The 17,711-nt window shown below is 40.2% G+C and overlaps 1 pseudogene; it reads right to left on the bottom strand.

The window, feature by feature from the left end:
- Positions 1–634: 634 nt before the first annotated feature.
- LOC149146959 (putative serine/threonine-protein kinase PBL8 pseudogene) overlaps positions 635–17,711 on the bottom strand; it is a 142,789-nt pseudogene continuing 125,712 nt past the window's right edge.

The following is a 17,711-nucleotide window of genomic DNA, read 5'->3' as shown; positions in this document are numbered from 1 at the left end:
TTGAAATTCCCCATTTCAGGTTCTATTCTATATATTTCACCTGCAAGCTTTGCCATGGTAGCCACTTTGAGTTGGCCATCAAACCCGTTAGCAAGGCTCAAAACTGGTTTTGGATACTGAGCCAAATTGTCAGAGTTAGTGTCAAAGAAAGAACCCATCTCAATGAAACCCTCTGCTCGCTTCTTTGCAATACTTCTAGCACACCACGCACCAATACTGTGACCTGCAATAAAATTTTTACTGATAGACAGTTCTCCAAGTATAAATCCCTGTTCTTTCACCCTTGTGATCATCCCATCTATGCTGGGCTTCAATCATTGATGAACTTAAGCTACTTTCACCAGGATCAAGAATTGTTGCCCACAGACGGAAGGCAGAAATCTTTTATACAAGTTTGATCAGAGGAAAATATGCTTGAGGTGATGTAAATGCTCCAAGAAAAAAAAAGTAAGAGTACATTTATCCTATTATTCAAAGTATAAATTAAGGAAATATTTGCCATATCCTTCCTATTTTCTAGAGGTCCCAATGTTTCAACAACATCACTCATGAGAGGCCTTGCCTTACGATTTTGGTTAAGGCAGTGACAGGCCAAGCTACAAGCTTTCTAGGCACTTTTCATGGAATATTGTTTTTATAGCCTAGGATCAATAATTTGCAGCAACCTTCACTTATCATTAAAAGTGGACGAGCCCAATCTACCAGGTCGTGTTCTCTGTTTGGTCTAGTCTTATCCACAGATCGTCTTCCAGTAAACAACTCAAGGAGCACTACACCAAAGTTGTAGACATCACTTCTAGCCATCAAATGCATAGTCATAACATATTCATATTTAAAATATAGATTCAACATTATAATAAATCACTATAAAAACGCAAAAATATACCTCACAATAAAATATGGATTCAACATTATAATAAATCACTATAAAAGCCCAACCATCACAATAAAATATGGATTATATAAAACCTAAACATCACAATAAAATATAAATTATGGTAATAAAGGGTGTGAAATCCTGACACCAAAAAGACAGTAGTCCATATCAGGTTCAGCATATCTCGTCTCAAAACTTCAAGTGCAAACTCACTCCAAAATTAACAGATCAAAGACCAGAGGGCGTGAAATTCAAACACCAGAGAGACAGTTAGTCATTCATACAAAAGTTCAACATATCTGGTCTCAATTGAAGTGCAGAAACACTTCCAAAGTTACCATCAAAGGGACATTGGGGAAGCCATGTCCACGACATTTTGCTTAAACTATAAGCAATCACTTTATTTCTTACGGTGAAACACACATAATCTCTCACTCCTGTAATCTTAGGCCAAGCTGGAGGAATAATCTTCCAAAGATCTTGCCACATGGATGGCGGCATACTTGTTATCTCCTTCCACGATAAAGAGGAAGATGCAGAAGGGGAATTTAAACCTAATGTCACGCTCACCTTCTCAAGCTCCCAAATAATCATGTTCTGTCCAATTATAATATTTGAGCATATAATCCCTGCTACAAGAATCCGCGACCCACATGCAATCAGGTAAGGTAATATTTCTGCACCAGGCACATTAGGCAATGACACAAAATAGAAACTCCCATCTCTGATGCTGAAACCCATAACTTGCGTCTGCTGAACCGTCCCTTTTGTGATGCAATAGAAGAAACCCTCACTGAAAACTATATCATGATGGTAGACTTCCTTCACATTTCTTGGAAGACGCCCCACAATCTTCCATGATTTTTGGAGGAGATCGTAGATTTCCACTATTGGCTCTTTATTACGTCGACTTGATTTGCGCACCACTATTACTTTATGTGTGTTCTCTTCGCCTTCCACAATGCCAATTTCCATGACTAATCGTATGGACCACATGGTGGGAAGGTAAAAGAACCTTCCTGTAAGAGGATTGCACACAGCAAGGGTTGTCGATATTGGCTTACTGTCCACCATTGACTTGACCAGGAAGAGGCCTTTGGCTCAGGCTCTTCCTGTAGGAAGAAAAGGGAGGGGGTGCATTTCTTCCATGTTTATGTGTAAAAACAGTAAGCCACACAATGATTTCGAGCCTTTACAGGGATCAGAACCAGTAATGGGCTCTGATTGGCAGGCGACTCAGCCCATTGAGTAGATACAAATTCACTAGACGAAAATATGGCATTCCATTGACTGCACACTCTGCGACATGTACAGATGCATTCAAATGGCATCCACGCCAATATCTTCTCTTGTAGTTCCTTTGGCAGGAAAGAACAGCCTAGGCACCCACTAACTCTCTCCATTTCCATCACTTCTCAATCATGACCTATTTTGAGCAAGCCTTAATATCTTAAAAACAAAGATAGGTGCGATATTCAGAAATTCATACGACTCTTTATAAGGCACTGTAATAAACTAGAATATCTTGAAACAATAAAAGAAAATCAACGTGAATGTTTTCTCATAGATAAAACCTAATCGTACTGACTTTATTTAATTAAAATAGTGCTTCTAACAATGAAAGAAAATCAATGTGAACGTTTTTTCATAAATAAAACCTAACAGAATTTGGTTTTTTTACGAAGTCTTGCTTTTATTAGTTTTCTAATAAAATAATTTTATTAAATAAAATACTTTTATTTAATAAAATGATGATTTATAATTTTATTTAATTATAAGAGTCAATGTAAGAGATGTATATTTGTTTAATGGGATTATTTTTTAAGAGGAAATCTGGTTATGTGATTGGGTATGAGAGGGTTAAATTTATTTATTTATGGTTTAATATATTTTTAGGGTTTTTAAAGATTTGGTTTAATTTATAAATAAAATGGTATTTTTATTAGAATATGGTGATACAATCTCAAGCAAGATTGCGATTTTTTGTTGTTTAAATTACATGTTTGAATGCATAAATGGATCCAACACGCTAAAAAAAACTTATTTGGTCTATAGATTAGACTACAATTTTTAAAAATAATTTTTTGGTAAAATAATTTTATTTAATTATAAATAATAAATGTAAGTTGACATGATCAAAATTATTATATTATTTAAATTTTATTTATCCATATATTATTTTATTTCATTGCAAAATATAATTTTAATTTAGATATCATTTTTCGGATTCAACTATGACCATTTCCATGAGAAGTAGTTATTGAGACTACATCTCATGAAAATGATCATAGATGAATGACTTACTTAAAGCACTTGAATCCAAAAAAAGGATATCTAATATGCACTCTCAAAACCCCTCAATACATAATTTTAATTTTTTAAATATTATCTTTTAGTAAAATATTTTATTTTAATTATAAATAATAAATGCGATATCAAAATTTATTTAAATAATTAAAAAACAAAAAAGGAGAATTGATATAATATATGTTGATTTGTAAGATAAATTGTTTTATTACTATTATGAACATTTAAAATTATTAATGAGCATTGTCTTAAGTGAGAATTTTTGGAAGTCAATGGGTTTTTCTGGTTTAATTTCTCTAAAATTCGGCATGAATTTATTGAAATCACAAGCTTAATGGGTAACCCTTAGCACAATCAAAGTGCTGTAGGGTTTTTCACGGTGTCAAATCCAATGGGTTTTTTTGGTTTAATTTCTCTAAAATTCGGCAGGAATTTATTGAAATCACAAGCTTAATGGGTAACCCTTATCACAATCAAAGTGCCCAAGGGTTTTTCACGGTGCTAAATCCATATATACAATAGAAAAAACCAGTTTATATAACACAAATCAAGATTTCACCTCAAAATTTTCAGCCATTTTCTGTCACCCGAAAATTTTAAAAATTCTCACTAAAGATAACTCCTTATTAATGTATTGCTTCAGTTTTGTGTGATCTCAATTTTTTCAGCCATGTTTCCTCACTGGAAAATTTTAAAAAGTCTCACTAAAGACAACTCCTTAATGTATTGTTTCAGTTTTGTGCAATGCATATTGGTTTTATAAAGTTATTTTATTTTTTATTTTTGTAAAAGTCTCTTGAATTCAATATAAATTACTGAACATTATCTAACCATAAATAATATCTTTTGATTTTTAAAGAATATTTTATTATTATTTATTTTTAATAAAATAATTTATTTTAATAATAAATAATAAATATAAGTTATTTATTTTGACAATTCAAAATTATTAGTATATTATTGTTGTTTCCTCAAAATTCATGTATCGTTTTAATTGACATTATGTCACCGCTTTTTTAAATAAAAGTTCATTAGTAAGTTAAGTTTTGGCCTATTTTCCCTATTACATTTTTCTTATATATTCTAACATGTTGTTGTGGTAACAAATTATATTATCTATTCATTTCTAGTTAAGAAGAGATTCAAAACACTTGTGGGAAAGCATTCAAAATCATTTTGTTTGGTGGAAGGTTTTTATGGAGTTTGAAACATAGTTTAAGGTGTTTCTTCCTTTTATTTCTGGTTAATTAATTATTTATTTATTTATTTTTGTGGATGAATGGTGCATCTATCGTTGGAGCCTGTGTTTTTAGCAAACTTCTTTTTGACAATATCTCGCAGAGATTGAAGAGCTAGTTCAATGTGGGCACAATATTGATTAATGTTGTGGAAGCAGTCATTGACGTTGGTGCATTGGTGATATAGGAACCCAGTTCTAAGGAGCACTGATCCTTTCACTGGTTTTGCAAAGCTTTGACCTGTTCCAATTCTTCTGTAATGGAATTTCAGTGAGGGTAGCAATGGTTCAGATCCATGGATCAAGGATCAGGGGAACTGGAGGTACTACTATTAGAAACAAATGCAAATGGCACAAAGTGTTGCGAGAGTGTGAAGAGAGAAGGAAAACTACGTATAAAAATAAAGGATTCCCACAACAAGGAGAAAGGGTTAGATAGGGGCAGGGAAGTGAAGCATGATGTGGATGCTTAGAAAGAGGTAGCGTAATAGTGGAAGGAGGGGAGCAGAGAGGGAAATTTAAGGATGAAGGAGAACAAATAACAAGCATCTGAAACCTAAGGAAGATCACACTTGGATTTGTGGTTAGAGAAAGAGAGGAGGGATACGAATTCAAGGAGGGGATCCTATCCACTTAGGAGTTGGAGCATTGAATAGAAGAGATATATTGGAGATTCCAAATAAGACAATCCACAGATGGGAAGGGATAATTTTTGGAATTAGCAGAGGTCCTTTTATGCATGTAAATTAAAATGACATTAGGTAATAAACTTGATGGAGATCTCCTCATTGATCCTAACCTCTCCTTGGGGTCTGCAACAAGATTTGTTTTCTAAGTGTTGATGCCTCGAAAATCGCTGCAACAACATCGGGGATAACCACCCGGTCGAGACCTTAGTACAGCTCATTTTCCGTTTGGAATAGTGGCTCCGACTGGGGATAATGGGACCAGTTTCCCAAAAGTAGATAAACGGGATGAGTGAATGATTTATAAACTAAGCTAGCGATGAGCGAATAACTAAAACTATTAACAAGGATACAGGAACTATGACCTATCCCGGGAACTTATTGAACTTTAAAGTGCAGCGCTTGATGATCCGTGTCTATAAACAGGCATATAGATGACTCCATTTAACAGACATGGACATTATTTCATTCATGATTACTATGCTTAAATAGTTAAGCCAAGTGATTAAAGCGATATTACCACACTTATCATTTATATCATTGACATATACATGATTAAAAGAAAGGCACATCATAAAACATCCAATAGTGGAAGGAATATAGATCTGCTGTTACAGCGCATGCATATAATCAATAATAGCAAAGATAATCACATAACAATTCATATGAAAGGAATGAATTCAGACATAGATAGAAATACCATATGAGCTGCTTGACACTCCCAATATCAATCGCTACTTGTAATTCTTCCTTCAACGCAGAAACATTTTCAACAAAGACAATAGTGCACAATTGCATAAAAAGCTTCCTTGTCGAATTAAGAACAACTGGTCCAGTTTCATAAAAGAATATTGACTGAAGCACAGTAGTGCAAACTTCAGTCTTTAATTCTGGTACAAAACTTTACGACCCTTTCCAAAACAACGAAAGGGTCTATAAATAATTAACTAATCTATCTATCTATAAAACAAAAATCCTATTTAATTGGTATCAATCGATCTTGATCTGATTTTCTTTAGCGATCTGGCAGTCAGCGGCATGATTCATCAAGTAGGCTGCTTGCCTTTATATCTGAGCTAACTTATCGCAAGCATTGGCTCTACTTCAGGTGGTTTGTTGAGGCGCGAGCTGAGCTGGGCGGCATAGGTGGCATCCTCAATATCGGGAATAATATACCCGATTGCATCTGTTAGGCACTTAAGGGCGGCTCTCTGTGTATGTGGCTTGACCAGGAAGAACCAATACGTGTCCCAGGTTAAACTATTAATCCCAGCGATTAATCTCCCCTTCTCTTTTAAATATGGATAACATGATTGCTCCAATGTTTTCATAGTTGTCAACTTTCCTGGTGTACATTGGGAAATCATATTTGATAAGTAGAGAGTGTTATTAACTAGTTCAACTAAATTGCTAGAAGTTGATTTACATCTTGAAGCCGCCCTCTCTGCTTTCATTAACTGGGACTGCCATTCTGTGAAGAGTATATCTTTATGTGGTTCCAGGATCCTGGGCAAATTTGCCGCTTGTCCTTGATCAGAATCCTGCCAATCAAGAAATGCAGCTATGGTTTCTTCGGCTTGATCCAATTCAGTTCTGGCCTTCTCTACTTGCTTATTTATGGATGCCGTTAATTCACACAGTGGCTCTGCCTGGGCGGTTTGTTGACATAGAAGCTTAATTTGGGATATTAATGCAGTGTTTATTTGCAATGCTTCTGCTCTAAATTCAACCACTTGTGGAACTCCCTTTATTTTTTCGAGCTGTGATGACAATTGAGCAATTTGCTCATCTTTTGTTTTCATCATTTGCTCATTTGTTGCCTTTAATTGTGCCAATGCCTCTGAAAATTCCTTCTGTTTCTGGATCGCGCTTTGGTCGATCCTTTGCTTTTCTGCCTGCAATTGTTGATTTAGTTGACCATTTAATTGTTGTTGCATAAACAATTGCTGCTCTGCCTGCTCTGCCTTCTGCTTTGTCTCAGCTAACTCTGCCTGTAATGAGAAAATCTCTTGATCCTTGGTTTTTAGTAGAAGACTTACCTCCGATGCCTTATCAATTGTCGCTGCCGAATAGGCTCCCGCATACTGCGACAGTTTTGTCAGGTCATCGGAGGGGTCAAATTCCTCCTTCCAAACCACATTGCCCGTAACATTTTTCTCTGGGAAAAGGGAAGGTTGATCAGTCCTTCTTCTTTTCCTTTGTCGTTTAACCACTGCTTTATGCCTTGGGCTGTAGAAGACATCCAAGGGAGGAATATCTTCTACCTGCAAAATGATTTGGTCGAAGGGGTCTTTTGGTATTATCTCAACCTCTTTGGAAATGGGTGGGCCGCTGGTTCCACTCTGAACCTGTGATGAAGTGATGTCTTGTGTATCCGTTGTCTTGGAAGTGTCTGTGTCCTTTGAACATTCCAACCCACTGATGATAGAATCAAATTGCTTCCATTCCTGGAGCAATTTAGGGTCAATATGAGTATCTATATTGACATAAATGGTGGTTTGTTTTTTCTTTTCAGCTTGGGACTCCTTCCGCACCTTTTCCAGCTCTCTCTTCTACTTTTCCTCTTGCTCTTTCTTTTGCCTTTCCTCCTGCTCTTTCTTTTGCTGTTCCTCTTTCTCTCTTCTCTGTTTTTCTTCCTGCGCTCTCTTCTAGCTCTCTTCTTTTTCTTTTCTCTGCTTTTCTTCCTGTTCTCTCTTCTACTTCTCCTCCTGTGTTATAACCGGAGGTTCCTTTGACTGTTGTCAATCAGGCTCGCTTGATGATGTCGCTGGGGTTGTCGCTAGTAAATCTAGAGGCAGAGTTTGCAACCTCTGCTCTCTAAGTTTATTAAATTCAGTCAGCCCTTCATCATTATATTTCACTTTGGCGAATGCTTTAACCTGATTTATTATCTCAGCTGAAGAGAACAGGTCGTCAAACATATCTTCTTTATGATCAAATTTTGTCAATTTGGCCTGTTCTAGTGCAGTATAAGCAACTTTGTTTGGATCAAACTGCCTATTTGGGAGAGTCGCCGGAGTCAATGATTTAATCTTCGTGGCTTCCTTTTCTGCATGTTTGAGATCATGCAGAGTATAGACACCACATCTCAAGGGAAAAGAGGGCCAACCCTGCTTCTTATTTTTCTTGAGAGTCTGTGTAACACTCTCAGCCATAATCTGGTAAGAGATTTCTCTTGCCAACAGTTTATCCGGTATGTATAAAGGGAGGACATGAGGTTCGGCTTGACTACCAAAAATTCTTATATAAGTGAAGTTTTCCTCCCCGAACCATCTTCCTATTGAGGTTAAGTCAATTCCGGCTTGATAAGAAATCTTGGGAGCAGGTTTATCAAAAATAGAATAATGAACAGGTAACATAAAACCATTGCAGACTTGATACAAATGGTGTTTATAAGAGGACTTCCATAATTTCTGATGGTATATGTGAATAGGCATGGGGTCTTGTGGTTTCCACCTCCAGCCGAGCACAGGAAATTCAGAATTAAAACACAAGGTATCTAAGATAAAGGCACTGTAATAGAATGGGGGAATTATCCTTTCAGAAACGCAGGTCTTACTCCTAAATTCAAGAAGAGCTGAGGCTAGTTTATATGAGAGAATAGTGGCCCAATCCATAATTACACTGTTGCATGCTGCTTCCATTAGGGGAACCATTTCTATGGTAAAATTAGCAGAGTCATGCAATCCCCACAATCTACACATCATTATTCCAACATAGCAATAAGGAGAAGCCAGGGAATCAACTGAGTACTTACCAGAAGACTCATGTTTGTGCTTTGCCGGATTTTGTCTCCAATCCCGGATGGGTTCGGATTCTTTTTTTTTTTGTGTAAGTTAGAAGTTTATATTATGTCACAAAATATAGTACAAAAAATCCGCAGAAGCAGATCGAAAGCAGGGATGTACAATAGACCATAACTTATCACCTGCTCAGAGATTTCAAAACAAAGAGACTGCAAAATGCACACCGCGCAGGGTGGCCCGAGCTAAACTTGTGCCTAAAAACGATACTGCCGAGACATTACAGTTCATGACATTAACATAGATAGACTAAGGCCGAAACATAGATAAAGATGAAGGAAACATCAGAAGTGACTACCCTAGATGAACTTGCCCATTTGACTGATGGTGTCCAGACCCATCTCCCGAATATGTTTATCCATCCTTGCTTGCATGGCTTCAATTGGTTCATTCTCCTGCACCTCTGTAGTGGCCGGCTGCAGAGTAACGGGCGCTGGGTTAACAGTATCCCTCAGGAGCCTGATGAGCAGAGTAAGATTTCTATTGACTGTCTGAACAACCTCATGCACAGTAGTGATTTGGCCGTCCAGTGAACTGTTGTAGTCGATTATTTTTGCCATTTGAGCCTCCGTGAGGTTCACCTCAGTCACAATTTGCTGCTTTTCCTTCTCGATCGATTCCAGAGCTTTGGCGATGAGAGTCTTGGTTCGCCAACTCTCTGCTTTTGTTCTAACAAACTGAGTTGCCCTCTTCGAGGGGGTGCCCGGATCCTTCATCCAATCTACCTCCTCTGCAATCTCCTCCTCCGTGCGCCCCTCTTCCTCCTGCTTAGCCTTGGCTTCCATTTCAGCAACTTTTCGTTTGTTCTTAGTTGCCGTTCGGGTTTCATAGGCTCTCTTCGCCTCTTGAAGGTCCCGATTTGCAGCAGCACAACGACAATCTCCCGCTTCCATATCTAACTCTCTGTGCTCCTCCCAGCTAATACAATTGCCGTTCACGGATGCGTGCTCGACACTATGATGAGATACTGTGGAGAAAATAGGGTGTCTGCCCTCAGCTTTATAGTGTTTTCGTTTGTGAGCCCTCCTGAGGTTTGTCTTAATCCCACTAGAAGTGTGAGTACTGTTGCAATAAATTTGATTGAGGTTCGCACAAGCAGGGCCGTTACAGGTCGAGTTGGAATGAAAGTGGTTGCGCATCATCCAATTGAGATTATGCCAAGTGTCCTGTACGTTTGATCTATTGCTATTGTTAATAGTGGTGTTTGAAAAACCCTGTTTGCCTGCATGTCTGGTCTTCCTATGCATTGCTTCGGGCCAGCCCGCCTCGTTTGAGATCACCATAAATGTTATTGATGCCTCCCCATATGGATCCCTTCCATGTGTCTTAATTTTGATACTGCTGATGCTATAAGCTCTGTGGTTCGATCTGTAATGATCACTCGTCTGGCTGGCCTGCCGCCGCCAGGAATTCCACCGCCAGAGATGTCCTGTCATTCCATTGCCTTGGTTATTATTGCTGCTTTTACCGGTATCATCAAACTTCTAGTAACGCAACCCGAACCCTTCACCTGCTAGGTTGGATTGGCTTGGATTAAATCCTTCTCTGCCAGCTGTGCACATGTCACCTTGAGGATTGGGCAGGTTACCTCCTGCCAATAGCTATCCAAAATTTTGTTCGGGTTGTCAACACCATGGTTTGCCAAAAAATCTGCCAATCCATTCGCCTTTCTTCTTACTGTTTGGAAAACCATGCCTCTCATTTCTGCTATCAGCTCCGCTATACTCTCAGTGGCTTTAGCCAGCCTCCAATGTTTGGTGGCTTTACTGGCTCTTGTGCCTGCTTGTAAGCGTTTGGCCGCCGTGATGGCCAAGGAAGAATCCCCCTCAACTATGACATTCCCTTGTCGAATTGTTCTTAGAATTTTCAATCCTTGCTCAAGCGCCGCAAACTCTGCTTCATTGTTGGTGCTTTCTCCAAGCGCCCTGCAGTAGATATGAACAATGTCGCCAGCCTGATTGCGAATTGCGCCTCCGATACCTGCTGTTCTTGGGTTGCCCCTCGATGCCCCGTCGAAATTCAATTTTAGGCCTCCCTCTGGCGGGCATTGCCATTTGAGGATTTGCGATGAAGGTTGTGACTTGTTTCCCCCAGTCGGTTGATTGCTGGAGGCCTCTAATTGAAAACTCTTCAATATACGTAAGTCCTGGTCCGAAGGTTTTTCATTCGGTTCTTCTTTACGTTTTATCTGTATGAGCTGTTTGATGTTAATTGTGATTGATTCTTTTGCACATTCTATGTTTCTTACTTCCTCCTGAAATATCCTTCGATTCCGCTCTTTCCATATTGTCCATAAGATAAAGCCTGGGGCGCACTTCCATATACTTTCAACTCTTCGAATTCTGGAAAAGTTTCTCCTCCAGTTGATGATGGTTCCCTGAATGGAGTCTCTTTCCTGATCAGAAGCTCCAAGAACTTCTTCCATCCAGTGCCATAGCTGGGAAGCCCACTCACAGGAATTAAGAAGATGATTCATTGTTTCTGCTGCCTCCATGCACATAGGACACCTAGAAGGTCCCCTGAACCCTTTTTTCAATAAGTTTTCCCAAGTTAGAGTTTTCTTTTGCATAAGAAGCCATAGAAAAGTTCTAACCTTTGGCCATTGTAGATTGTCCCAAACTTTATCGGTCCAGGGCACTATATCAGGCTGCTCTTCCCTCTCTATGATACTCCTGGCTTCTTTCAGGGAGAAATCACCGTTGCCTTTCGGCCCCCATCTGAGCTTGTCATTTTCAGCTGCAATTCAGATTTTTCTTTTGAGGATTTGTTGATTTAAAGCTTGAATGGTTTCCTGAATGTCTTCGTTGTAGGTAGAGTTGAAAACGGTCCATTCCCGCCAATCTGGGTCTTCACTGTTTGGGTTCCAGTATTGATTTACTCTGAATTTGCCCTCATTTTGATTGTTTTGCTTCACGGGTAGAAGTTGAGGGGTGTCCAGTTTCGGGGATTGCTGCCAGGCGTCCTCCCAGAAGAGTGCTTGAGTTCCATTTCGTATCTCCCAGAAGCTATAGTCCTGAACAATACTTCTATTGTTTATGGCATGGTTCCATATTGGTGATCCATTGGGAGCGTCCTGCATTCTTATAAGTTCGAGAGTGGTGCTATTCGGCATATACTTTTCCTTCCAATGAATGGCCCATGGTAGGCTTGTGTCAGAGACCCATTTCCACCATATTTTGGCCCCGCATATTCTATTTACCACTGAGGGATCAACCAAATTAAGACCCCCCCTGTCCTTAGGTTTACACAGTTTCTGCCAAGCAACCAAAGACCATTTTTTCTTTTCACTGTTTCCACTCCATAAAAAGGAGCGCTGGATGATTCTCATTTGATTTAAGATTCCTTTTGGAGCAGGAAGAATTGATAGCATGTACTAAGGGATAGCCTGCAAGACCACTTTTGTTAGTATTAATCTACCTGCGAAATTCAGAGCCTTGTTAGTCCAATGTTTGCACTTCCTTTCCATACTGGCTAGGACTTTCTCCCAATGAACCTTTTGCCAAGGTTTGAGGGTTAGAGGGGCACCAAGATATCTTGAAGGTAAGGAGCCAATTTTGAACCCCAGAAGCCTTGACAGATGAGATTGGATAGCCTGATGCGTGTTGAAGAAGAAAATGGTAGATTTGGAATAATTGATCTCCATTCCCGAAGCTTTGCTAAAAAGATTGAGAATGTCTCTGAAAGCTAAAGCTTCTTTTATTGTTGGAGTCCCATGTAACATGGTATCATCCACAAACTGTTGATGAGTTGTAGCTAGAATGGATCTGATAGGTTGCAGACCTCTAATTTGACCCTCTGCTTTTTTCTTGGCAATTAATCTGCTAAGGCCTTCCATTAGAATGACAAACAAGAATGGGGACAGGGGATCCCCCTGTCTAATGCCTCTGGAAGGGCTGAATGGAGCAGAGGGGGCGCCATTCACAAGGATAGAGTATCTAGGAGATTTTATGAGGGCTAAAACCCATTTGATCCATTGTCTACTGAAACCAAAAGCTTCTAAAACCGCTTCCAGGTAAGACCAACTTACCTTGTCATAAGCTTTGGAAAGATCTAGCTGCATGAGCATTCCGGCTTCTTTCCGCGAATGAAGTGAGTGAATCATCTCCTGTGCAAGCAAAATATTGTCTAGAATTTGCCTACCTTCCACGTAGCCAGACTGTTCTTGCGAGATGATGCCAGGGAGGATTGCTTTCAGCCTATTGGCTATGACCTTAGAAATGATCTTGTAGATGACATTGCAAAGGGCTATGGGTCTGAATTTTTTTGGCGTGTTAGCTTCCTCCACTTTGGGTATAAGAGCAATGAAAGTTGAGTTTAGAGATTTTAGGATTGTTTTGGATCGTCTTGAGTCTTCCACGATCTCCCAAATGTCTTGGTTTACAATGTTCCAGCAGGCTTTATAGAAGTTGATGGTAAATCCATCCGGTCCAGGAGCTTTGTCGCTTGGCATACTTCTAACTGCCTCCTCGACTTCTTCCATGGTGATTGTTCTTCTTAGGGCCCAGTTCTGATCCTCTGTGATGGTTTTAGGTATGACATTGGTAATTTCTTTGATGGCTTCCTCTCTTTTGATCCCTGGTTCTTGCACTATGAAGCTAAAGTGATCCGATAGGGAGGCTGATATCTCGTTGTGATTTCTAAGGAGTTCTCCCTCACTGTTTTTTAGTTCTAGGATTTTGTTGGCACTTCTGTAGTCCATGGCTGATCTGTGGAAGAACTTAGTATTTTTCTCCCCTTCCTTCAACCAAAGGATTCTTGATTTCTGCTTCCATAATGACTCTTCCTGCCTGCATCTATTGTGCCATTGTTGAGTAAGCTCTTTTTCTTGTTCACAGGTTTCTTCATTTCTGTAGCCTGCCGCACCATCCTTGTGAATTTGTTCCAGCTTGTTTTCGATGATAGCTTTCTCCTGAAAGATATTTCCGAATACTGTTTTATTCCAGTCCTTTAATCTCATTTTGATGTTTTTTAGTTTCTTTTGAAGATTGAACATTTTGGATCCTTCTTCAACTAAAGGTTCTGACCACCATTTTTCCACCATTGTGAGGAAGTTGGGGTGTTCTATCCAGAACTTTTCAAACCTGAAGGGTTTGTTCCTGGGGGTGCCCTGAAGCTCAACAGCTAGTGAGATCGGCCAGTGGTCCGACCCTCCACTTGGGAGGATGTTCGACTCAACTACCGTTCCATCTAAAATTAAGCTTTCCGAGACTAAGAAACGATCCAGTCTAGAAGATATTAGCCTTTCACCCCCCCTTCTGTTGTTCCATGTAAATTTACCACTCTTAGGGTATACATCTACCATTCTTGCATTATCAATGAAACTTATGAAAGCCTCCACATCCCTGTTTAGTTTTCTGAGGCCTCCTTTTTTCTCCAGGAGGGAGGTGATCATGTTGAAGTCTCCCCCCAATATGTATTTAGCACTAGGGTGTCTTTCTATAAATTTGGATAAAGACTCTAGGAAATTAATCTTGTCTTCTAACTTCTGAGGACTATAGACATTGATACATAGAAAAGATATAGAATTACCTGTTGGTTGCACTTCCAGTGCTAAGTAGTTTTTGCTTGCTTCCGCTGAAAGAATCTAGTATCTCCTTGTGTCCCAGAAAGTAGCTAAGCCTCCTTCTCGCCCTTGGCTTTCGATCTCTAGGACTTCAAAATTTCTTCCCAAATTAACTCGTAGCCGATCTATGATGACTTTATTACATTTGGTTTCTTGTAGAAACACCATGTCCGGGTTGTATTTTTGCATTTGCCGCTTCATAATCCTCTGTTTGGCCTGGCTGTTGATCCCCCTTGCATTCCATGATACTATCTTCATATTTAAACAAATCTTCGGAAGGACAGATAATCACTTAGCTACCTAATCTTACCGGCATTGAACAACATCTCTCCAAGCTCCTGCAGACGTTCTCCGCTTGACTTGCGGCCTCTACGGCGTTTGTGCCTTGAGCCAGAGGTTTTTCCCAGTATTGCTTTGTAGTGTGGACTGCTTCCTTTGATGATGCCTAATTTTCTCTTCTGTTTCTCTATTACTGCATTCTGCCGTGCAATGAAGAGGTCGTTGACCTTCCTGATTTCTTCCTCCGATACTGCTTCAATCCCTTTAGCTCTCCATATTTCTACAATCGCCGTAAGGTCCATTCCTTCCATAGCTAGGGTCTCTTCCAGCTCCAGATCCCCACTTCTCGCTTCACTTGTTAACATCTCTATTTCTTCGTCCGTTTCTGCTGTTCTATCCTGCATGTGGATTTCACCACTGAAATCTCCTTCCGCGGTTTCTTTCCCTGTAGGTTCTTCCTGTCCTTCTTGCCCTGCCTCCACATTAGGTATATTTTGCTTTTCCTCCGAGTCAGTCTCAAGATCTAGGATCTCAAAGGGGTTACTGAAGTAGTTTCTTTCTGTGCTACCTTTATTAGTCCTTCTTCTATTGGCGCGTTGCCTGTTCTTTGGTTTGGTGAAGTTGTTCTTGTCTTTGCTGTTTTGTGTTTTCTCGTCTTCTACCTCCTTTCTATTCAGTGGACAGTCCCTTATTAGATGCCCATGCTTGTGGCATTTCCGACACCTGAAAGGTATTTGCTCATAGTCTAAAGCCTGAAAGTATTCCTCATCCCTGTACTCGAGCCATAAACCTTCATGTAGTGCACCAGACACATCCAGTTCCACACAGATTCTAGCGTAGGAGGTATATCTTTTCTGCATGGTTGCCTCCGAGGCTTTAACAAAGGTGCCTAGCTTATCCCCTATCTGCTTCAAGGCATTTAATCCCCAATAATCTATAGGGAGAGAAAAAAGTCTGATCCAGACCGGAACTTGAGTGAAAGATTCCTTCTCCGGGACGAAGTTTGGCTTCCAAGGTCTCATATACAAGCCTGTTGCTGCTAGAAAATAAGGGCCACCTTCAAAGATTCTATCTTTGTCTTCTAGACTTGTAAAGACTACTGTGAAAAATCCTTTAGCCCCCAAATGCATCTGCACATCTCCTTTCGGCTTCCACTGTTGTCTTATCCATTGGCACAGAGTCCTTTCAGACGGCCATACTCCCATAAATTTGCAAATGATGGCATGTTCAGCCATGTGCTCCCTATAGGCCTGGATTTCAGGGTCAGTGATTGTCACCCGTAGGTTGTCTTTTTTCTTGGGCTTACATGCATTGCTGGTCATAGGGGTCCTGTTGGGGTTCGCGCTGGATTCCCCATCCTTCTCCGGTTGGACCTCGCTTTTGTTTTTTGGCTCTTTGTCTTCTTTAGGTCGTTCCTCCTCGTTTTCTGAGGGTTGAAACTTTGCATCCGTTTTGTCTTTTGTGTCTTCTCGGTTCTGCTTCTCTTTATTCCTAACTTCTGAGGTGTTTTCTGTCTTGTCAAGTATCATTGGTGTCTTTTCCTTATTTTTTTTGCCATTCTGCATCTTGCTGTTCATTCCCTCTATTCTGACTCCTTCTATCATTTTCTGTTGCTGTTTCTGCATGACAATCTGCTTAAACGTTGGGGTCCCACTGGACCCCTCTGCTCCCATCCAGTCCGACAGCAGTTGCCCCTTTCGAAACAATGCTGCCAGTCTGACTCTGTGGTATTCCAGCCCTGTCTCAAGCGCTGGATCGCATAAACCCTAGCTCTCGGCTCTCGCACCCGGCTCATTGGATGGGTTCGGATTCAACTTCATTTTCGTTTGCGAATTTCTCCAGGAACGCCTTATTGTATATCTTCTCTGGCTCAGGCAAATGATACATTTGCCTTAGATCATCTGCCCTGAATGACCCGAAAATTCTCCCGTCTCTGGTGCTGAAGGTTCTATCCAGGACTGGGATTTCCTCAATTTCCCACCGCACTACATCAATATATGGGAGAATTTGTTCTCTCGCTGCTATCCAGTGAAGGAATGAGTCAGCTAAGTCCTTTAGAGTACCCTCAGATTTCCGAGTAGAATATGTAGTAGCTTCTACTGTTGTCACTACTGGTTCTTCGGCTTCAATCAGGTTGTAGGTACCTTGCCAAGTAGTTCTGACAAGACCCGAAACATGTAGTATCAGATATCAATCCCTTATTTTTGTCAGTGGCAGCTTGTCCTGCAGCTGGCGCAGCGGAAGTGCCTGTGGTCTTCTTGGACTTCTTCCCCATTTTGCTTGAGCTTTCTCCTTGAGATGAATTCTACACAGAGGCGAAAATAAACGTAACACGGAGAATTGCAAAGAAAACTTCAAAGTAATGAGCTATGGTGACTGATGCGTAATAAGGGATTAGCTTTTAAAATGGGCGCAGATACAATCCATGGGAGGATTTTAGGACTTACGATCACATTAAATGGCCGTTTAAAACCTGCCAATCTTAAATGCCCATTATATCATTATTCGGCCGAATGGCCCGCTTAAGCGTGCTATGGATATTTTGGCGGTTGGGCGCAGGTGCATCATTGCTTAACAGATTAAGCTTTAAATATGATTCGATCATAATATCCCTCCATTTAATGGCTTTTTGAAAACTGCGCTTTATCGCAATCGGCCATCGGGGAGAGCTTTAACCTCTTGTATTGACACCATTTAAAACCCCCGATCGCCGATAGCCGATATCGCATCGCGTCGGGAGAATAGGGATTATATATGACATGGACAGCATATCGCCGATTTGCCGATTGCGATATCGCATCGCATCGGGCTGCATCACCTGGGCGCCTTATTAATGTGCATAGGATATTGCCGATTGCCGATTGCGATATCGCATCGCATCGGGGTGAAAGGCTTGGGGTGCTTTAAGACTACGTATAGAGTACCGCCGATAGCCGATAGCGATATCGCATCGACGGAA

This window comes from Pinus tabuliformis, chromosome 9, assembly GCF_031772625.1.
Source record: "Pinus tabuliformis cultivar Carrire ecotype Pingquan chromosome 9, CPIR1, whole genome shotgun sequence".
Classification (NCBI taxonomy): domain Eukaryota; kingdom Viridiplantae; phylum Streptophyta; class Pinopsida; order Pinales; family Pinaceae; genus Pinus; species Pinus tabuliformis.
Note: the sequence above shows the minus strand (reverse complement) of the source record. Positions and strands in the feature narration are given on the sequence as shown.